The following is a 23,506-nucleotide window of genomic DNA, read 5'->3' on the forward strand; positions in this document are numbered from 1 at the left end:
TCTCAGGACTTGTAGGGGAGTTGATGGCCCAGTTGATAAAGTTCTTGCTCCGCAACCCTGAGAACCTTAGTTCACGTGTCCAGAGCCCACGTTTAAAATCCTGACATGGCAGTTCCTGCTGGCAACTTCAATGCTGCAGAGGCGGAGACAGGAGTGACCTTGGGGGCTGACTGGCTAGCCAGGCTACCTGATCAGTGCTGAAGAACAACTGGGGGAAAGCTTCAACGCTGACCCTGAGTGCCCCTCCCTGCTTGCAGTATATTATTTACTTCATGTGTATAGGTTTTGTTCTGTATGCATGTATATATGCACCTTGTGCAGACAGAGGTTAATAGAAGGCGCTGGATCTCCCCGGACTGGAGTTACAGACAGTTCTGAGCTGTGTGGGTGCTGGGATCGAATCTGGGTCCTCTAGAAGAGCAGCCAGTTTTCTATCCACTGGGCCATCTCTCCAGCCCGCTTGGGATGTTTTAGAGAAGAACAGGGTTTGAAAAAGGACACGGAGAAGAGGATGCTGTCTGCCCTGGAGAGACCCTAACGAGTGGCTGTGCTGTTAAAAGGCACACCTTGTGTCTTTCATTTGCAGTTCCTGACAAAGGCAGGCCCCAGAGGCTAGGATTTCCCCAGGCGGATCATGAAACATCTAATCTTCTCCAGCCCTTTACTCTTGGAAGAGGCCACAGAGGAATTCTCTGACTTGCCTCTGCCTTACAGTAGTCAGAAGACCCTCCATTCCAGTGGGGTTCCCTGCCCCACACCCTGGATGGTAGAATCTCTGCCTAGAAAGGCCAAGAATGCTGAACAGACAGGTTTCCCTGGTCAGTCTTCATCCAGCATTATCTGGGCAATAAAGCTTCTCCCAACCCAGTAGGATAGGGCTAGAGAGTTTCCAGAGAGCTAGAGGGTAGACAGTGGAGATGTCTACTGAAGGACACAAGTCCCGTCTCCCACATTTCAGCCTGTGTCCTTTGTGACACACTAACCTCCTTCCCAGGGTCCTTTGTGATACACTTCATAATCGACAAGTACACACAACTGTCACCTACTGTTCTACAAGCTTCTCTAGCAAATTAGTCAAACCTGAGGGGGGGGTTGTGGAAACACCAATTTGCAGCTCGTGTGAGTTAGAATCACAGGCAGTGTGACTTGCAACTCACATCCAAAGTGATGGGGAGGTGGGGAGCAGTCTTGAGCCCTCCACCTGTCGGACGCTATCTCGAGGTAGACCGTAACAGAACAGAGCTGGATTAGAGGACATCGGCGGTGTCTACTGCCCAAGTGCTTACCCACTCATGAATGTAAATTCTCCCACACTTTCAAGGATCGGAGATGTGATCTATGCTGAATGTGTAGAGGGAGAACCTTGGGAGCTGGTCTAGACGCAGGTTAACAACTTCAAATTCAGCTTCCCCAGAAGAGGTCCTCTAGCCTTAGACTCCGGATGGCTGACCCGCATTAAAATTCACAAGGCGCTGCTGGGCATATGAGAGTGTGTGCAGACGATGCTAGTCTTTCCACCGAGCATTCCTATTGTCCGGACGCTCCCCTCCTGAGACAGCGGAGTCTGCTCGGGGTTCCAAAGGCGGACCAGCAGCCATGGAATCAGTGCTAAGGATGACGGGCTCTCCAGAGGATTGCTTCACCCAGGCCAGGGAACACGGAAACTCATGCATACTTTACAACCGATTTCAGCCACAGTTTCACACCCACATCTGTGTCTATGAGAGTCAGTCTACTTTCCTGCCCCAGCCCATTACTAACTGCTCCTCTTCCTTATTTCTCAAGGACCAGGTCATTACATACCTGCTTCACCTGGGTAAGATGGATTAGGTTTCTGCCCACAGAATTATAGTTACATTGTTGTCTGCCAGAAGAATGCAGAAGGAGCAGCAAGCAGAGGTTACTTTGTCAAACCCTCAAGCTCTCTGCCTACCCTGCATTAGGCAGGAGTGGGGACTCTAGGGACCACAGAGGCACCTGTATCCAGACTCCAGTGCTGGGGTCAGTCCTCGGACTGATGGTACTCACCGGCTGTTCTAACCTCTGTCAGGTCACTTGACATTTCTGGGTCTGTTTCCAAATTTTAAAATGGGGGAGTCCTAAAGTCTCTTCCCTTTCTTAAAAACAAAAAATTCTATTTTCTATTTGCCTCCTAGAATTCTAAATGATGACAACAGCATCTGCAAGTCTCTTTTCTAAACTCTTCCCAAAGCCAGATGTTCCTGGCACCGAGGAAGGGAAAAACAGCTCTTCAATAACCTGACGTTTGTGTCTTTTAGGGCCAATTACCTCTGGCTTTTCCAGTTCTTCTTTTACCACTATTCCCTTATAAATCCTTAAAAGAAAAAAAGTTAGCCCTTAGTAAACTATTCGTCCTTCCTGATTCATCGGGATCTATCGCATACTAATTACTCTTTCCAAATGATCTCGCTTGCGCACACCCTCTCCAGCGTCTCACTCTGATAGCACTGCTCAGTGGCGCACTTTGCTCCCCATTACAGGGAGCCCTGTCTAACGCTCTGGGTTGATCGGCTGTGCGAGCAAACATCATCTACACATAAAGATTCTAGCTTAAGCCTTCAGAAGGTGATAGGCAAGTGGAAAGGAAGGGACAAAGAGAAGGTGGGAAGACGCGGTGCTCTGTGGGAGCGGCTCTGGGAGAAATCCTGGTGGCGGTTCAAGTGTGTTCACTTCAATGAGTTGTGGAAATTGTGTTATTTTCCTCAGAAGGCCCAGTGCCGGGAGAAACTGAGCTGGAGCGTCACTCGTTTTCCTTTAATGGCTCCCCCTGGCCAACTTTCTGCATAGCGCGTTGGTGAGGCACTGGGCAGCCAGCCCCTTCACTGGACCTAGACCCCGGCCTCTGAAGTCAGGAACTTCCTACAGATTTCTAATGCCTTTAAGGAAGACCGGGTCTTCCCACTGGTGGCCCAGAAATCAAAGACAACACTTCAAGTACCGCCACACAGAGAACAGCAGTGTCCACTGGCAACCTCTCCAAATGAGTCCATACATATATACATGTGTAACATCTTGGTCTAAACATGGTTCAAATGATTGTAGACTCCAACATACCATCTCATCATGCTTCAGACAGTCTCACCATGTAGCCCAGGCTGGCCTCGAACTCATAAAGTCACCTGCCCTGCTTCTCAAGTGCTGGGATTAAAGGCGTGCGCCACCACCCTCGGCTCAAGTAGCAATTTTTAGTTGAGAAAATAAAATCTTTCAGGGATTCCTCTACACATACTACGCACACACACACACACACACACACCTTACTACAACTCTACAACTTCCTTTTATGCCACACTAGGATTTGCAGCTGTTAAAGCTTTGATCTGAGTTCCTCCTACAGCTCATGCTTTGGAAGCCTAGCTCCCACCAAAGCAATGTTCAGAGCTAGGACTGTTGAGATGTGACTGGCTCCCTGAGGGCTCTGACTTCATCAATGGATTGATTCCATGATGGACTCATAACTGGTTGCATTATTGGAAGGTGGTAGACAGTATGGGTGTGACCTACTTATAGGTAGCAGGCCACTAAAATTGTGAGCTAGAAAGATATACTTCGTCCCCGGTCCCTTCCTGTCTCTCTCTTTGCTCCCCGGCTACTGATCAGTCAATTTCCCTCTCCATTACCTTACTCCACAGTGGTCCTGTCATGCCACAAGTAAGGAACCAGACACCGTAGGCTGAAACCTTCACAACTGTGAGTCAAAACCAATCATTCCTCCACAACATAGCTCATGCCGGAAACTTTGTCACAGTGGTGAAAAGTTTTATTAAACCACAAACTAATGCTAATGCAAAATCCATACTGAAATGCAGGATGAACACCAGTGCAGAGGAGCCAAGGTCACTACAGACGACACCAAAACAGTCTGGTAAGTGTGTAGTTAGTTGGTCTCAAAGCATTAAGTTTTCATTAGCAAGAAGAAATCACAAAATTGGTAGGTAAAGGAGTATCCACACAAACAGCTGTGGGTATTGATTCATAGTGCTATGCTCACCTCGTGGGATTCTGGGAAAAAGATGCTTCATGCGTGTGTCAGGTCTGGAGGAAAGGAAGGTTGAGGGGCCCACTCCTAGTTTTTCTTTAGAGAAGCTATACTGTCTCTCACAAAGCTCGCCATTTTTCCGCCCAGCTTTAAGATGACAACTCGTCCCTTTTCACCTTCAAGCTGAACTCTGATTAACTTGGCAGTAATGCCTAGAAATTTCTAGTGCTTCCCCACTCAGCACGACCCACCATCTGCCACCCTGGATCCGCCTTTCTCTCAGACTCCTTCCAGCCGTGTGTGTGTGTGTGTGTGTGTGTGTGTGTGTGTGTGTGTGTGTGTGGTCAGGAAGATGTATAAGGAGAGCCCTTCATAAGCCTTTTCTGGCATCTCTAACACAGTGGAGGCAGGAAGCTGGTATTAAAAAAAAAAAAAAAAAAAAAAAAAAAAAAAAAAAAAAAAAAAAAAAAAACAGGCCAAGAAATAATGCCTACGGAGAGCAGAAGAAATGGAAACAGCTTTTGGATCAATACATATGCAAAAAAAAAAAAAAAAAAAAAAAAAAAAAAAAAGACAGCGTGTCCATCTGGAAAGCATTTTAACAAAACAAAAAGGCCCTTTCTACTATGAACAGCAGATTAGCATAATTCAAAACTCCCTGAACAGCAAAGCCCTCTGACAAACTTTACAAAGCAAAGCTAAAGAGAACCAAAAGAGGTGCTCTTCAAGGGACGCCCAGCCATCGCTGCGCCGCAAGCCTCTCCCTGCTCTAGGGTAGCACCATGTAACAGGAAGGAGGCCAACCTACTCCACATCTCAGCTTCTCGGGCTCCACCAGGCATTGGTACTAAAAGCTCGGATGGGAGGGAAGCCCGACCTGCTCTCTTCCACCCGCTGGAATCGTGCGCTGCCGCCGCCGTCAGCACTAGGGAATGGTCTTTGGAAAACAGTGAAGTTCAGACCTAAGCTTAGAGAGCCTCCCTCAGCATCAGCTTCCTCTCCACTTTCTTGCACAACGTGATAGTTAAAAAAAGGAAAAGAAAAAGAAAAAGAAAATATGCTGCAATCCGAGTGCATACCAACACCGAGTCTTTACTTTCATTACTGCCCTGCTTATTTTGCACTACTGGAATGTAAACAACACACGAGTCCACCAACCTTTCACCCGTTGTTGTTTTTCAGTCCAGACACGTTAGAAAACTAAAGCCAGACCCAAGACAGAGAGGAAACCGGAAACTGATCCTAGCCCCTCTCCTCGTCGCTATTTGTTTATGTATTTGGTTTTAGACAAGGTCTCTTGTAGCTCAGACTGGCTCTGAACTCAATGTGTAACTGAAGAGGACCTTAAAGACCTGGTCCTCCAGCCTCCGCCTCCCGAATGCTGAGATTACAGGCATGCGCACGACCACACCCAGTTTACGTGGTGCTGCAGTTAACAGCACCAAACTTGGGCTCTGTGCACCCGAGACAAGGGCTCTACCTACTGAGCCCCGGCCTCAGCCCGAGCCAAAAAGCAAAACAACCTCCCAGGCTGCTCGAATGCTTTCCGTGACCTCCTTCCTCCTCTTGACTCAGACCTGAGACATCGTCCTTGCTCGCTTTCCAGACCTGGAAGCAGCCGGTTACTTTGTCAGGATTTCTGTCGACTTTGCTCTTCGTGCGGAAGTGTTTCCTCGGTGGCCATCGGATTGTCAATTCCGGGCTGGTTAGATGCTCCGGAGAATTACTCCCACAAGCACCCACCTTTCTGACACTGTGTGAGACTCACCCAATCTTCTTCACCATGTGAACCACAGGAGTGTGGACAGGAGGCTCTAGTCACCGCCACGCCTCGAGGCTTCTCCAAACCTGCTCAGCTTTAGTCCAGGTTGTGTTGCCTCTTAAACCGAGGACTTCCCCATCTACACGCAAGCTGCCCTACCCCCTCTTCTCTCCCCACAGCTCGAGTAAGGAAGGGAAGGAAGGAAGGGGGTGGGGCAGAAAAAAATGTATGGGCCTGAAAAGTTATTCTGTCATGAAATGCAAGCCAGAAAACCTCATAGGTTTTATGAGATGAAAAGTCTATAAAACAAGAAGTTTTCGCACATGGCCCTGAAGCACGTTTTTTAGCCACAGTATTTCTCCTCCAACATCCCACAGACGCCCCACACATGTCTGCACACACAAGTTGCCCAGTCCTGTTTCAGATTCGTGATAGTAAGTAAAAATGAGAAGAGGCTTAGCCGCATTCCACGAAATAACATATTTAACGAACATCTGAAGTTTATTCTTTTTAAAGGCATAGAAGTTCTAAACAAGGAAGCCAGCGATTCTGAGAATTTCATTTTCACCACAGTGGCCCAATGCTTGTTCCTCTAACAACGTGTGGTTTCCAGCTTTGCACAGACTCTTACATTCAAAGCCAGGGCAGTTTCTTCTCATTAGAAACACACATAAAGTCAGCTCAAGGGAAGGGAGTCAAACAGGTGGGAATTTTAGAGCCACCATGGAGGGTTTTCAGGCAGAAGAAGGCACTAACCTGTGTTGCTTTAATCCTCTGGAAGAAACCGACTGAGCAGAAACCGACCGAGCGCGGCAGTCCTCAGCTATCTTCTGGCCAGCTTCCTGTGAGGCTGCATGTGACATTGCACTTCCTCACAGCACCTTCTCTTGACTGCCTCTCTAACTGCTCAGAGGCATGTGACACAATCGACCAGCTGCTGCTTTCACACAGGATGGTCCCCACCTATAGAAAAGACCATCCCCTTACAGGGGTTCCCTGGCCTCTTTTGGGTGTTCATAGGCACAAGTAGAGAAGAGATAAGACTGGAGGGAGACCCCACATTATGGAACGGAGGAAAGCAGGGAAGGAGAGCCCATTGCCCTAGGCTCTCTACTCTAGAGTTGGGGTTCCACAACCTACAAAGGGCCGGCCAGTATGAGCGCCTGGGGTTTGGACATTCTCCCACAGTTGGGTCTCTGATATTGATGCTCTGATATTGATGCCCAGGAGACATCTAAGGAAGGACCCTTGATAGTACTGTTGCCAAGATGTCTCCACACTCTCCTCTGGGAGATGCACTGTCGCCAACAGAACAGAACCAGGCCTTGGCTCCCATTCGGGGGTCCTGCTGCAACCACGACCACTCACCCTGAACTTCCTGGGAGAGTCTCGAGTTCGTGCAGCCTGTTTAGTAACACTGTCAGACACTGTGCCCTAATTCTTGGGTTAGAAAACAGAGCCACTGTGTTGTCAGCCTCCCTGGACTAAGCAACTTTGATGCATGAAAAGAAGAAAGGGTGTCTGGCTATGTCCCTCTTCGCCCTGGATGGGGGAGAAGGCCAGTAGAGCCATTTCTAGCTCTCCTGTCTGGCCATCCTCTTTCCTCCGATAGTCACCCCAGCTCTCCAAACACACACACACACACACACTTGTGGATGTAGGAAGTGGTGTGTGGGATTAAAACTATGTCCTAGGCCAGCGGGAATCGTCTCCAATTTGTTCAACTTGACTCTTGCAAAAAAGCCCCAAAATGGTTTCTTTCTGGCCACCCAGCACAACTCTTTTCTCAAAAATGCTTTTAAAGGGATTTTTGGTCTTGGATTTCAGCAAGGTAACTATAGACAAGTGTCAAGGGTCGGGACTATTTCCCATGTAACTCTTGAGTGTGGTTTCCATGTGAGCCACACAGTAAGGAAATTTGCCCTGAATGAGCGCTGCAGACAACCGTCAGGGTCTAGAGTCTCACCACATGATTACAGCCCCGGCTTTAGGAACACTAGGAACTGTTTTCCCATTTTGACAGCTGTCAGCTGGTTTGGGGATTGGACTGTACATCTGGATTAGCCAGCTGAGTCAAGATGGCTGTCTGCACTACAGACATGGCATTAGCTTTACAATACGAATAATGGTAACTCTTCGCCATCTTGGAAACAGACATTGCAAAGAACTTTGTGGAGAAAAACAGTAAGGCTCGGTGTGGACATGTGACAGCATTGATGTCTCATAGTCTGAGTTCAGTTTCTAGTTCTGTTTTCTACTAAGTGGGTCTGTGTGTTCTCATGTGCTGTGGTGTGTGAGATCAGTAAAGATCTTCAGACACCTAACCAGGCTCTCTATGTGGATGCTTCCTCTGTTTATACATTTTAAATTTAAAATGTTTAAGATGCAATTTAAAAATTTCAAGATTTAATTTTTTCCATTCCCATATGTCTGTGGTGTGCATGTATGTGTATGTATGTTTTCATATGTATGGGCACGCATGTGCAGGATGCACATGTATGTGTATCCACATGTATGTGGGGATCCAAGGCTGATATTGGGAAGGGGCTGGAAGACATGCCCTTGATGTCACTTATCAGATCACAGTCACAAGTAGACACCCAGCTAAGTGCTTTACATATAGATACCAATTCTTGCAACACAGTGAGTTAGATATGGTCACCTCTGCTTTATATATAAGAAGCCAAACTTAGAATCATGTAACCGCTCAGAGTCCCCTGATGAGTTCGAAGCCAACTAGCACACTCAGTTATATTTGACTAGGGAAATGCAAATCAAAGCCACAATATGACATCATCTAACTCCAGTTAGAATGACTATCATACACACACACATACACACACACACACACACACACACAGAGAGAGAGAGAGAGAGCAAACAACAGCAAAGAAATAACAAGTGCTAACTGATGATGCCAAGGGGAGCCTTCACACACTGTTAGTGGGCGTGTAAATTAGTGCATCTGTTACGCAAACACAGTACGGAGTTTCCTCAAAAAACTAAAAGCAAAACTCCAACAAAATCCAACATTGCCATTACGGTGGAAAGGGATTTGTTGCTGAGATGCCTGGCCTCCTCCCACGCTCACCACGGTTCACCCCACAAGTCAACCAGGCTGTCCACCCACGGCAGGCAACGTGGAATACACACACCGCTGCCCAGCCACAGAAAAGGATGAAATCTTGACACTTGGTCAATGTCCAGGGAACCAGAAGGCATGAGGTGAACTAAAGCGATGCAGGCGTTGGAGGACGAATGTCATGCATTCTCACACGTAAAAGACTTCACCGCCAGGATGCAGAGGATGGACTGGTGCTCACAGGAGCTGGGGAGGGTGGCAGAGGACGGAGAAAGATGTCCAGTAGATATAGGGGTGCCTCTGGGTGGGGAGAAGAAGCTCACAGTCCTCTAGCACGGCAGGTAACTGTGGCTAACAACAATTAATTGTGTGCTCCTAAAGCAGAGAGCAACAGACGTTTGCTTGTTCGAAACACAAAGGAGAAATGCGTGGTAGACGTTCCAGCTGCCCCTACCCCAGCATTTCAGTTATGTACACACGGCAAACTATTAGACTGTAGTCATAGATGTGTTGCATTCCATGTGTTATAAGCAAAAATGTTTTAAATTCTCTCTTACACACAAATACCCACAACGTTTCAATACTTTTCTGTTGCTACATGTGGACAACTCATGTCTAATTCCCTTTCTTTCTTTCTTTCTTTCTTTCTTTCTTTCTTTCTTTCTTTCTTTCTTTCTTTCTTTCTTTCTTTCTTTCTTTCTTTCTTGGTCAGTTGAACAAAAAAAATTTTTTTTAAGATTTATTTACTGGGGACTGGAGAGATGGCTTAGTGGTTAAGAGCACTGACTGTTCTTCCGAAGGTCCCAAGTTCAAATCCTGGCAACCACATGGTGGCTCACAACCATCGTAACTAGGTCTGATGCTCTCTTCTAGTGTGTCTGAAGACAGCTACAGTGTACTTACATAAAGATTTATTTATTATTATATGTAAGTACACCGTAGCTGTCTTCAGACCCTCCAGAAGAGGGAGTCAGATCCCATTACAGATGGTTGTGAGCCACCATGTGGTTGCTGAAATTTTAACTCAGGACCTCTAGAAGAGTGGTCTTTACCACTGAGCCATCTCTCCAATCCCTGAACACAAGTTTTTAAAACAGTATTTTAACCATTTTTCTACAAAGACCTTGTTTCTGTTAAGCTAAGTCAAAAATAATCCTGATGTCACTCAAAGACTCTCTTGTATATCTTTTGTTCATTCTGAAAAGATTTTGTTAAATTCTTCTAACATGATTATGAGAAAGTGTATTTGTATTTTTACATTTCAGGCATATTTCATGTGTTTCACTCTTATGATTGCACAGATTTTGCTTCATTTAATTAAATGATAAGACAGTCACACTCATACTCACTGTGGATAAGTTTTCTTCTAGGATTTATATTCTTGTGCTTCTATAGCTTTGCTTAAGTGTTTTAATGTTTAATATTAAAATTTCCATTCCTAGATGTGTTTTGTCAGTTGGTATTTACCAGTTACTGCTGATTTCTGTGTAATGTTAACTGACATACAATTCTGAAGATTGCAAACAGTCAGTGAGCTTTTGTTCTTCCTAGGCTGGGAGTTGAACACAGGGCTCAGTCAAGGCAGACAAATGCTTTACCACTAAACTGCATCTCCATCATCTGTTTACTGTATCTGAGACCCAGTGGTTGGGTTTTTTGTTTGTTTGTTTGTTTGTTTGTTTGTATAGAATAGAGTTTATTCAGAGTAGGGGATGGGAGTTAGTGGTAAAGAGAGGTAGAGAGAGGTAGAGAGAGAGAGAGAGAGAGAGAGAGAGAGAATAGAGAGAGTGGAGTGGAGGCCGGCCATGACCACGTGGAGGGGAGAAGAGCCCCAGGGGCAGAGAGGTGAGAATGTGGGAGAGAGGAGAGCAAAGAGAGACCCAATGGTTTTAATAGAAGAATTTAATCTACTCACATTTGTTTCCCTTTTTGGTATATGTATTATTATATTTCCTTTTAAGGTTCCCCCTTTTCTTAATTTTGCTGACTGGCCACACTTTTTATTGTTATAACATCCTCTAACCTTGACTGTGAATATGTGCATTCAATTTTAATGGTTTAGAAATCCTACATATACTTTTCTCTAGTTATCAAATACAAGTGACCTTTCTGGGTCAGTGACAGAGCACTGTCAGCAGGACCCTGGTAACAGTAAAGTCACCGTTTACAGGAAATGAAATGATAACTTCCTGTTAGTGACAACAATGGCAGAGCAAAGGGTGACATTTCAGAGCACCAGAAACTGTTCTCTTTGTGGGTATATGAGGGATGGGACAGAGTCTTGCTATGAAGTCAAGCCTGGGCTCAAATTTGCAATCCTCCTGTCTCAGCTTTCTGAAGGCTGGGATTACAGGAGTGCCACTACACCAAGCTCTAGAAATTGGTATCAGAGGGCAGACTGCAAGGTCTCCATTGGCTTCCTCCCTTCCTGTATGGAGGGTGGACTATAGGTCGAACTGATGGTGTGGGTAAGTGTGGAGTAGAGGGGCGGCCAGGTAGCCAAAGCTGAGACACACACAACACCGTTCTTGGGGGAAAATCTCTGCAAACTTTAATCTCTGAGGCCCACAGACACTAGGACAGCCTGCAGACATGTCTGCAGGAGGGAAACAGCCCAAGGTGTTTCTGACTACCTCACTCCTCATTACTAGAGTCACCAGCTAAGGTATCTGTTCTAGAATGAGGCAGGATCACAGGAATGCTAACACATCCTCTAAAGAGCTAAGGCATTCAACCCGGAGTAAAGCAGCCAGAAGTCTGACTTTCCTAATGGACAGCTAAGAAGTCAGAGGACTTGGACCCTTTAAACTTCTCGTTTCTGAAAATGAGGTAGCTGTCAATCATTTAAGCATTGGAATGACTAGGGGTGGGGGAATTCTGGCCACAAAATGCATGTGTTGGTTGTACAGCAGTGTGTGTGTGTGTGTGTGTTTGTGTGTGCGCACGCGCGCACGTGAGTGTGTTTTACATTTACAATGTGTGCATTTGAATGACAGCTAACATTTAAATTCCATACTTAGTTTTTCACAAACCGGAGCAATGGTAAAGAAGGAAGACGGATAGAGGTCTAGGAATGATCAAAATACCTTCCAGGAACTCCGATTTACTGTTAAGAAATTGGTTAGGTAGGACCACCAAAGTGATAGACTACTAGATAAGGGTGCTTTTGTTTAAGCTGGTTAGATCAGTTTTAATTATTCATGTTCATTGTCCCGAGTGGAGAGAGCAACCTTTCAAGAATTAAAGGGATTTCCCCCAAACCGGTAAACAAGTGGTGGAACTGGGATTTGGCGTGATAGTTTCTGACGTCATTTCCTGTGCACGTGCAAACTGTCCTCTTACTGTTCAGGCTCCGAGAGAAGTGAGCCCAGAGCGCATGCGCATTGCCCTGGGTGGTCTAGGAAGAACCAGAGCACCACGAAGCACTTGGTGGGAGAGCTTCACAGGGTAAGGCAGCGCGTCCGGACAGACCAGAGAGCAACAGCTTCCCTCAGAAACCCGTGGGGGGATTTTTGAGGCATTATAGCATGCAAAGGCTTTCCCCTTCCCACTCATTCGAAAAGACTGCACGCACCGCATCTGTGAGCCCTCGGAACAGTAAAAGGGAAGTTGAAAGGTCGACAAACTTCTCCTGATGGTGCACCACACAGCGGAACATTGCTTGTGTGGTTGCAATGTAATGGAAGCTGAAATTATCAGGATTTGGACCATCTGCTCCCAAAGCCCTCCAGAGCCCTCCCTAGCTAGCCTGGTCACTATCTGGCATGGCACAGGGCCTGACGCCATAAACCAAGTTGGCTTTTCTCAACCTTACGGAACTGGATTGCAAATAACCACGCTGTTCGTTCATCTTTATCGCTAATCAAGACAGAAGGGACATGACAAATTCCTTTGTTCATAAAAGGACTGGCTAGGGACATGGAAAAGTCATGCTGTCTACACAGGTCTCCTCCAGGTGGGGCCCTAGAGCTGAAAGGCGGGACACATGCCAGGTCCCTAGCCCTGACACTAGCTCCAACTGATAATGACTCGCAAATTAAAATTGCATCTTCTTCAAGGAGTCTGTCTCCCTGGGGACACAACTGCTCCCCAGGAAGGGCATGCCGGGGAGTAAATGCCAACAGAAGCAAGCTCGAGGGCGCCTTTGTTGGGTCTCACTGTCTCACGACGTTGGGTGGGGCTTTTCTTCTGTCTTTTTTGTTGTTGTTGTTTTGGGGTTTTGTTTGTTTATTTGTTTATTTATTTTTCCGAGACAGGGTTTCTCTGTATAGCCCTGGCTGTCCTGGAACTCACCCTGTAGACCAGGCTGGCCTCAAACTCAGAAATCCGCCTGCCTCTGCCTCCCAGAGTGCTGGGATTACAGGCATGCGCCACCACCACCCGGCTTTCTTTTTGTTTTTTTTATATATGTATTTTGTTTATTCTCTCTTTTCGACCTTACAGGTCTTCTGCATACATAGCATTACAGTATTATGGGATTCTAAGAATGAGTGTGTCTCTTTTTCTTGTGTCTTCCTTGGGCTTTTTGTTTAGTTTTGTTCTATTGCAATGTGTTAATTTTTATTCCTATTTTACCATTATCCCTTAGAAGCCTGTTTATTTGCTAGTGAGAGACAGAAGGGGGATGAATCCTGATGGGGGAGGGTGGGTTGGAGCTAGGGGGAGCAAAGGGAGGGAGAACCACAATCAGTGTGTGTGTGTGTGTGTGTGTATGAAAAAATACAAACAAAACTATTTCAATAAAAGGAAAAAACCTGAAAGATAAAAAATGTTTAGAAAACCCCTATTTTAAAAGTGAATTATGAAAACATGAGTGTGCTCAAAATGGTAAGTATGCAATTATTAGGAATAAAAATCATCATTGTTAATCATAAAAAAAAAACAAACTTGCTGTCATCCAGGATGAGGTTAAGAACCTCAATAAATACAGAATTCCAGAAGTAGGCAAGAATCAAGATGCCCGTATTCATATGCTGCCCACCGTGTGTGTGTGTGTGTGTGTGTGTGTGTGTGTGTATGTGTGTATGTATGCATGTGTATTGTGTGTGTAAGTATGCATGTGTGTGTAATATATGTGTGTGTGTGTATGCTGAAAATTAACATCAGCTCTCTTCAATTTCTCTCTTTCTCTCCCCCCCCCCAGCCCCACACCGCCGGAAGTGCTGTGTCTCACTGATCAGAGCTCACAGGTTCTGCTGAACTGGTTGCCCAGCAAGTCTCTGGAACCCCTCTCCGATCTCCACTTGGATTACATCTGTCTCCCAGTGCTTAGCGTATAAGCACATCACTTTAAGGCACTTTTTACCTGGGCTCTGGAGGCCAAGCTCAGATCCTCACACTTTCATGGAAAGAACTTATACCACTTTCCCCTGTCCTTTCTTGTAGACCGAAGGAGTATCACTGTTGATAGGTAGGGAATTTTATGCTTGGGAAGTTCTAGATTAGTAAGACAAGTGGTCAAGCAAAGAACTTCGTTTCTGAGGTGCTCTGCATGCAGACGATAAAGGGTATTTGAGAATTAGGAGGAATAAAGTTTAGATCATTCTAGAACAGCAGATCTAAGCTCCACAAAGCGGCTGCGAGCCTGCAGGTGGTACTACAGCACTTCTGTTCCTAGATTTGGGAGTATTTGCATCCGACTAGAACCAAGGAAGAAAACAGTACATGGATTACACCATCGCCATGATAAATAGACAAGCCCCTTTGGTAACCGGAAGCCATGTGGTTGGGAGAAATAAAACCAGACTTAGAATCAGTCATGGGCTCTGCGGGAAGAACAGGTCTCTTCACTGAACTCTGGGGAAATGTTTGTGTATTATAAACACTTACTCAGTGCCTTTGGAAAAACCTGGATTAAAGAGATATGTTCTTTAAGGCTTCTGGTATTAAAGTGGGTGTTCTCTGACTGTGACTCGGGGAGAATCTGGCCGCGTGAAGCCCCAGATTTATGCAGGTTATAATTAGAGTGTAGGTCACATCCAGCTGAGCAGCATCAAACCCAACCTGGTGTGTTTATCCTATTTTTTTCCCTGGACTCTGATTTTGATTTTGAAGTGGCTGCAGACAGCCTAAATTACATGCTCTGCAAAGGAAGTAAATTTACAGAACACAAACATCTGTCAAGAGTTTATTAATTAGTAACAGTCATAATAAATGAGAAACACCACATTGTGTATATCAGCACCTATTATTTTCTTTGCCTTCAATCAGCTCTTGGAAATAAAGTTGGTACTCTAGAAGATGCCTAGAATTTACTAAATTACTGTTGTATATACCTCAATGACACACTTAAATACTAAACACAACATAATACCCACCAATTAACTTCCAAGGACAAATTTATATACAGAAATAATCAGCCATCTTTGTTTGATAACATGAAGTGTGTTTATTGAGATGTGTCTCCTGAACATTTTGTACAGGCCGCATTTTCACTGGGGTACCCTGGAGCATCAGTCACAATAGCAGGGGACAGCTGAAGAGACTGTGGCATGTTATGTCATTCTGATGGCAAGTTTCAGTTTTGTGGACTTTTAAAAACATACTTATTAGTGTGTGTCTGTGTGTGTGCATGGTTGGGGGGAAGCATGTGTGCCACAACACATGTGTGCGGAAGTCAAGGAACAACTCTGTAGAGTCAGCTACCTCCTTCCATCTTTACATGGATTCCATGCAAATGTATTTACCAGCTAAACTGTCTCCCTCTCTGGTCCCAGTTTTTAATAAACTCTACTTCCCATATTATTGGAAAATCACTACTATAAACTATAATTCATAAAAGCTTGATCATATTTCAAGTAAGTAGATTTTTATAGATAGGTATGAAGCTCTCAGCAAGAAGAAATTTGCATGAGGGAGAAATATGTTATTTTCAAGCACAGTGTGCTACAGAATACACAAGATGCTCAAATAAAGGTTTAAAAACCACCTAGCCTGATTAAAACTAGAAACTTAATGTTACAAAGCAAACATCACCACTACCCTGGATTGTCACGAAGACAGATAGCCTTGGGCTACCAAAAAAGAAAAGAAAAGACAAGAAAAGAAAAGAAAAGCCAACCAACCAAAGGGGGATCTGCAATCTATCTGTGGACTGAGACTGGAGGATTACTTGTGCAGTGTACATGGTAACATGTGTGTTGCCTACACACACTTCTGGCCAGAGAAAGAAAACACTGAAATAGCCATGGCCATTCCATGCCCCTATCATACAACAGTGGCACTCTGAGAGTGACCAGAAATGAGACACGAATCTGCAGTCTTCTTGGAATGTGTCAGCATCCTGCCATACTTGATGTGATTCCGGTTTTCAAAGACGAGGCCGGGCGGTGGTGGTGCATGCCTTTAATCCCAGTACTTGGGAGGCAGAGACAGGCGGATTTCTAAGTTCGAGGCCAGCCTGGCCTACACAGTGAGTTCCAGAACAGCCAGGGCTACACAGAGAAACCCTGTCTCAAAAAAAACCAAAAAAAAAAAAAAAAAAAAAAAAAGAAGAAGAAAAAGATGCATAGTTTTCATATTCCAAAGTCCTTACATGATAACCATTTAAGTTCATCTGTGTATACTGTGTACATGTATATACAAACACATTGCACATTTTAAGAGGTTTTAACATCTTAAAGACATCAAAAGCTGTCTATATGACAGCGACCCTGTTCTAAGGCTACTCAATTCTTTTTTTTTAAAGATTTATTTATTATATGTAAGTATACTGTATCTATCTTCAGACACACTAGAAGAGGGCATCAGATCTGGTTACAGATGATTGTGAACCACCATGTGGTTGCTGGGATTTGAACTTAGGACCTTCAGAAGAGCAGTCAGTGCTCTCAACCGCTAAGCCATCTCTCCAGCCAGGAGTACCCAGTTCTTAAGGTGGCAAGGGTTCAGGCAAGAATAGGCCCCTGGTAAGCAAACTCACCAATGCAGAGTCAGACTTCCTCTATCAGACACCCAGGAGCCCTTTATCATTCCAGAGCTAAGCACCAGGCAAACAGGGACAGCCTCTACAGCCTGCAGTCCTCCAGAATAATTCAAACTAGCCACGACTACCCTGTCCTGACTTGCCTTTTCTGCAGAATCTCTGAAAAGTATCCGACCTAAATATTTTTCTCCGGGAGAGTAGTTCTGCCTCCCAGCCAGTCTGCTTCTGTTTACAGGCAGCGCTCTGTGGCATGACACACCTCCTTTCTTCTAGGGTCGATTTTGTTGTCTCCACTTGGGGCCACAGCTGACTTACCATTACATAAGGGATATTAAACTGTCTGGGCATCAGTCAGGAAAGAGAACTCAAAACTAACTGAACAGTTACGTTTCTACCTCAGCGGGGCCCGTGAACTTTAACCTCACTGAACTGCGTGGAACAAGCAGCCCGTCTCCACGTGGCTCTTCCTGTTCCGACGGCAGCTGAGAGAAAGCCTCACCGCAGTGACTTTACAGCTCCGTGATGAGTCCCCTTACTACGAGAGCCCCTCCAAATTCAGTTCCCTTCAGTAAGGTGAATGAGAAGACTGGCAGCCTTCCTGGGCCTTGGCTCAGGGGTCAGTTCCTTCCTTCTGGACCCACACATTAGGATCATGGCCCTGAACTCTGGTGGCGTCAGTAGAGGCTATAGCACATCCTCCCATCCAGGTCTACTTCCTCCCTCAAGGGAAAGAGCTGACTGACATCTTTTAATGAAGATTACTCTCTTCCAGCAACGGAGAACAGAGGTACCCCTCGTTCTCAACACAACCTGCTTCAAAATACAAAGTGCTGACCCAGAGTCTAAGTCAGCCTTTCTAATCATTTACAACATCCCCATCTTCCTAATGTCTCAGTATAGGAAAGCATTTTCTAGACCCATGGGAACAGCCATCCGACTGTTCTTTTCAAGAATGTCCAAGCCACTTCAGCCATCCACTTTTCTCTTTACTATTAAGCGGAGTACTTCCTGACATCGTCTTTATGAAGAAGAGGGATATTCCAAAAGAAAGCGCCCAACCTATACTCGCTCAGGGCTGTGCTTTGAGTACTTGTGGGCTCTCCTCAGAGAGATGCATAGTAAGGAATGGCAAGACGGTCATGCCTCGAGGACCTGGGTAATTGTCACAGAGCCTGGACAGAATCAACTGAAGCCTACAGACTGCCCCACTGACCAACGTCAGACGCGCCATTGAGGCGCTATGCCAGACAAAGCCCACACTGCTTGCCAGGCTAAAACCACAGTGAACAGAGGTTTGACTAGTCGTTGCTACTTTGTGGGCTCTTCTTTTTCCTACCTTTTCCCCCCTGCCCCCATCTCACCCCCTCCCTTACCAGATAGAGAAAGGATAGGAGAGAGACCAACAGCCATCGAACCCTCCTACTGAGGCTCTAGCATTTATGGTTGAAAAAAAAACCTCTGAAAAGCTCCCAGAATTCCAAATGTCACACAATCGCAGAAACGATCTGCAGCTGGCAAAACCATGCTTCTGCTAGAGCACGAGGCAAATCACAGTCAGCTGATGCAAAGCAGCCCCATAGCCCCACATCGGGAGTTAAAATGAAAACATGCTCTTATAATATTTCTGCCAGTTTTTAAAGAAACTAAAATCCCAAAATTCTCATTACACAGAAGCAATAAAAAGCTTTTAGGTCATTCATATAATCATATAATAGGCCTATCGTATCCAATTCTTTCTTTCAAAGGTCAGTTCAATTATCCATTCATAAACAAGGGTAAACAAAGTGGTAACTCTAGTAGTTCCATAAGGAAGGACTGACATGTCATGTCAGCCAAGGTCTCTGAAACACCAGCTACTTCAGGCCCCCAGAGCCTAGTCTGCCCTATGGACTCAGATTACTTTACAAGGCTCATGGTGGCACAAATTATCAGTGTTACCCATTTGTGATGGTTTGTAGAGTCTTAGCCAAGGGAGTGGCACTCGTTGGAGGTATGGCCTTGATGGAGTAGGTGTGACTTTGATGGAGTAGGTGTGTCCCTGAAGCAGGGAGACACCCTAGCTGCCTTCTATTTACCAATGGAACAAGATGTAGAACTCCCAGCTCCTTCTCAACCACGCCTGCCTGGATGCTGCCATGTTCCCACCTTGATGATAATGGACTGAACCTCTGAACCTATATGCCAGCCCCAATTAAATGTTGTCCTTATAAGAGTTGCCTTGGTCATGGCGTCTGTGCACAGCAGTAAAACCCTAACTAAGACACCATCAACCACAAATAATTATTACATTAAATGCTTATGGATGTGAGCAATATTACCATTCAAAAAACCCAAAGTGCCTTTGTGTGCATTTGTCCAATTTATTACCATTAGTAAGGAAGCAATGACATTCAGTTTCCAATAAATGAAGATCAGTAGCATGCCCTTCCAAGCAAGCCATAAAACTGCAGGAGAACCTGGATTTAACACCCTTCCTATGTGTCCCAGCTCCAAACTATCTATTAACTCATCAGCTAGATGTGTCAGTTAGCTTTGTGTTACTTTAGCAGACGTCTAAGATGACAGACATCTTTTAAGGTTTATTTGGGCTCACAGATCTGAGGGTTCGATGCATGACCTATGAGTTGAGCCTGTGGCAATACCACATCATGCAGTAGGACCACAGAGCTCACCTGCATTCAGTAGGTCTACAGAACTCACCTCGAGACCAGAAGGCAAAAGAGAATGAGGAAGAGCTGTATCCCATAATTCCCTATGGCCTAAGGGCCTCCCACTAGGCCCCACATTTCAAAGGTTCCAGCATTTCTCAAGGGCGCACCATTGGGGACCAAGCCTTTAACACATGGGCCTCTGGGGACATTATAGAACCAAAGCACATGAATGAATGAATGAACGAATGATTACTATCTCCTTGATTATCTTTTATGAGAAAAAAACTAGCAGTTGTATGGCACAGTTTGATGGGATTGGCAATCTTCAGTCATAGCCTTGCAAATATAATGTGTTATATGGTGACTACCAAGCTATCTATAAAGTCAAGCAAGATTGCTGGTTGTCTGCTCCAGGTATCTATCAGCATGTACTAAATGACCCTAAAGCTAGCTGTATAAAACCATTACCATTTCGATGCCCCTGAAGCATGTCATCAGGAATTCAGAAACAGTACAGTGGAGGCAGCTTTGTAACTGTCTGTAACATCTGTGGTCTCTGCTGCATCCACCAGCTGCACTGGGAGCTAGAACACTGGGGCTGGAGAAGCCATTTCCAAGATGGCCTCTTCATTTGCATATACATGTCTGGCACAAGCCTAGGGCAGCTGTTTACACACACACACACACACACACACACACACACACACACACGGGGTCTTTTCAATTTCCCTATACTTATTTTACTTCATTTCTTAGTTTCTCAGGTTATGAGTGTGCTAAGAAAATATTCTATACCAAGCTATAGCATCTACTCTATCCTTAGATGGATTTCTCTCTCTCTCTCTCTCTCTCTCTCTCTCTTTCTCTCTCTCTCTCTCTCTCTCCTGAGTCAGGGTAAAAACACTGACTGTGTAGCTCAGGCTGGCCTAGAATTGTGACAATTCTCTTTCCTCAACTTCCTTTGTGCTAAGATTCTGTGCGTGCACCACCGTGCCCAGGTGGACTTTTTACATGTTTGTTCAAGGAAAGTTCTAAGCGCCACTATTTGCGCTGAACAAGCAGAGTCCAGCCTTTTATGACATAGCCTTGGAAATCACATGGGGTTACTGCAGCCATACAACACTAGTGAAGAAGTCACAGTCGTCCCTGACACCAGATTAAAGTGAGAGCACCTCTTACTAGCAAGAGTAATTATTTAATGGCACCTTTTAAAACATTTTGAACTTGAACTTCTGTTGATAAAACATGGTTATTCATAGAAACCAGCCACGAATATCTATAATTATATTTCTAATTAGCCAGTTTCTGCATCAGAAGGGGTCAGAGTCCCAAAGCAATGGAAGGTCTGCATTGGTGTTGGATAAATATTAATTTGGAATAATAACAAAGGAGACAGCTGATAAAAATGTTGTTACCTTCGAACCGTTAGTTTTATTAAAATTATCAGTTGGGCAAAATATCATTTCATTTTTTGCTAAGGGTATGCAATCAATCAGATACTCAAAAGTTACATTAAAACATTTAAGAATCTAGAAAACGGGAAGCCATTTAGCTTGTAGACAATGGCTCTGCCTCAAGTAGCAAACTCAAGCTCCCAGAGCTAAGTAGGCAGGGGAGCACAGGCAGGCTGGGGCAAGGACATGGAAATAAATAGTGGACAGTAGCTTGGGCCTCTGCACAGGGCATTTGGATTCGTGTGTATGTGTGTGTGTGTATGTATGTGTATGTGTGTGTGTGTTTTAAGCTACATTTCTAAAATTAGTCCTGGGCCCACAGTTTATAATCATTGATTTGGATTAGGTAACAGGTCTTTTCTGGGATTATTAGGTTTTCCCTAGTTGTTTTGGTCTATTTACCGCCTTCTCTGGGTACTGTTTTCCCCTCCTCATTCTGGAAACTCAGAGCTCTGTAGGTGCTAGACAAGTGTTCCTCTATCACACTGTGCCCCAGCCCTGCCTTTAGCCCTCTCCGAAACTCCAGCATTCATCGTCTACTTCTGCAGTTAATAATAAACACTCACTGAGAATCTCATCTCACCCAGGTTCTGAGTGCATGCTCAACGGTCTCTGGGGGTAGATATTTCTAGGCTTCTTTTACAAATAAGGAAACTGAGCTTATGGCAAATCAAATTAACAGGTAAAGGAGCCAAAACTGATACACTGCAGAGATGGAGTTCACTCGTAGATGTGTTTGATTCGGTGATAACTGCATGTTCTGTGTAACATGATGCTTCTGATAAAAGTGGCTTCTTTAAAAGTGGGCTGGTCAGAGAAGGATGGCCTTGCTGGGACTTCTCCCGGACAGAAACAGTAGCGTGCCTGAGGCAGGCACTATGCAGAGGACAGCCTCTTATCTAGAAATCCTGGAATGTTTAAGTAAGAAACTGTACAGCCGAGCCCTGACACTTGCCCTGGATACCTGTGAAGAGACCTCGAGCCTTCCAGAAGGTGTACTTGCACAACTAGTCATGTGACAGAGAATCATTCACCAGCAAGATGCTTCTCTCTCTCTCTCTCTCTCTCTCTCTCTCTCTCTCTCTCTCTCACACACACACACACACACACACACACACATACACACACAGAGAAAGCACAAGGACACTGGGCTCCAAGCTCAACCACCTTTCCTGGCATACCCCAGGAGATTCAGTGTTAATGAATCTTCTTTGAGAAAGCTCCCTTTAAAACCTCGCTCTATTTCCTTGAAGAGAAAACTCAGAGTCCTCATACATCACATGTATGACAGACAATTTTAATCGTTTAAATAATTTATTCTTCATTGTTTAATGCTTTATACCATTCCTCCATGCATAATTTATTATGCCATTTATGTTTATTAAAAATTGATCATGGGGACATGCTCCCTCTCTGTTCTCCGGGGCCACTGATATTTCTGTCAGACCACTTGGAAAGAGACAACAAAGCGTTAACCGTTTGCACGTTCTTTCATCTCCTACAGATTCTCTTCATCACAGAAGGTCAAGGGGCTTGGATAATAACTACCGGGATAATATTACCTTGGATAATAAGTACTCAACTCTTCTTTTTGTACAGCATAGACTTTTCCAGAGCCTCCCATGGTGGAGCCGTAGCTTCCAGAGCTTTCTCTAGAGTCTGCTCACTCCCTCACACAACACGCTTCTCTTCCCTTTGTCTTCAGTCATGAGTTCACTTTGGACTTTTTCCTTGTCCTTTATTTTCAATTTCTCCCTAAATCATCTCATCTTTGAATTTCTCAGCCCCATGACCTGAGCATGTCTCTGCCACCCACCAACCCCGAAGCCTGCGCCTCCTCATCTCCTCCATGATGCCACCCTGGACGCTGTGGCTCAGACCTGACCATTCCCCATTTCTCTGAGGGAAGGCGGAAAGGATCCGTGGTGCAAGAGCTGAGTGGAGGTTTGGAAGCACCGGAGGGGCTCACAATATAGAGGTCTTCCCGGCATCCAATCTCATGTGTCAAAGGGTCCCCTTGCTATCTTTAGTACATCCTTCCCATTCCCATGGGTCCCATCTGTCTCACGCCAGTGTCTCCCAATGCAGTGGACTAGACTGTCACTGACTCTTCAACCCAACAGTGTGACCTGACCCTCAGCCTTACCTTGACACTTGCACCCGTGTAACCAGTCGTAACCAACACACGAACAGTCCACTCCCTCTTACCTTTGACACATGCCCCCTACCTACACTTTACGCCATGGTAACACCCTCCTCCCTTTGCCTGACCCTCTGCAACTGTTTCTGGGTGTCCCCAGGCCCACAACCCTCCATCCCCAGTCTGCCACAGGCAGTGTGATCTCTCCAAAAGGCACGTCTGGCCGTGTGACCTAGACTACTTCCTGTGGTTTTGCTTGGTTGTGTTTTGGTTTGGCTCCGTTCTGGTTTGTAATAGCTTGTGTTCTTCCTCAACTTTATACATGGATATAACGCATTCTGATTACTCTCTCATACCTTGCATTATCCTCTTCTTCCATACAAATCTCCTTCCCATATTCACAATTTTTGTGTCCCACTAAGTTTGACACATACGATCTGTGTCCATGGGGTTGAATAATCCCCTGGAGCCTGGTAGGTGTGCAGTAGGTGTG

The 23,506-nt window shown here is 45.2% G+C and overlaps 1 protein-coding gene and 1 long non-coding RNA gene across 4 annotated transcripts in view; one reads left to right on the plus strand and one right to left on the minus strand.

Moving 5' to 3' along the window:
- Wipf1 (WAS/WASL interacting protein family member 1) overlaps nucleotides 1-23,506 on the minus strand; it is a 105,028-nt gene that overhangs the window by 54,850 nt on the left and 26,672 nt on the right. Inside the window, exon 1 of one of the 3 annotated variants that reach the window (XM_052182715.1) lies at nucleotides 6,519-6,630. The exons of 1 other annotated variant lie outside the window; for it this stretch is intronic. The gene's annotated coding sequence lies outside the window, so the exon portion shown is untranslated. Of the gene's footprint in view, nucleotides 1-5,768; nucleotides 5,905-6,518; nucleotides 6,631-23,506 lie in introns of those variants that run through there. One more of the 3 variants, XM_052182717.1, reaches the window with a different exon arrangement.
- LOC127685472 (uncharacterized) lies at nucleotides 12,206-14,718 on the plus strand. Its single transcript, XR_007977881.1, has 2 exons — nucleotides 12,206-12,291; nucleotides 13,988-14,718. It is a non-coding gene; the product is annotated as an uncharacterized LOC127685472 (long non-coding RNA).

The sequence above is a fragment of the Apodemus sylvaticus genome, chromosome 5 (assembly GCF_947179515.1).
Source record: "Apodemus sylvaticus chromosome 5, mApoSyl1.1, whole genome shotgun sequence".
NCBI classification, from domain to species: domain Eukaryota; kingdom Metazoa; phylum Chordata; class Mammalia; order Rodentia; family Muridae; genus Apodemus; species Apodemus sylvaticus.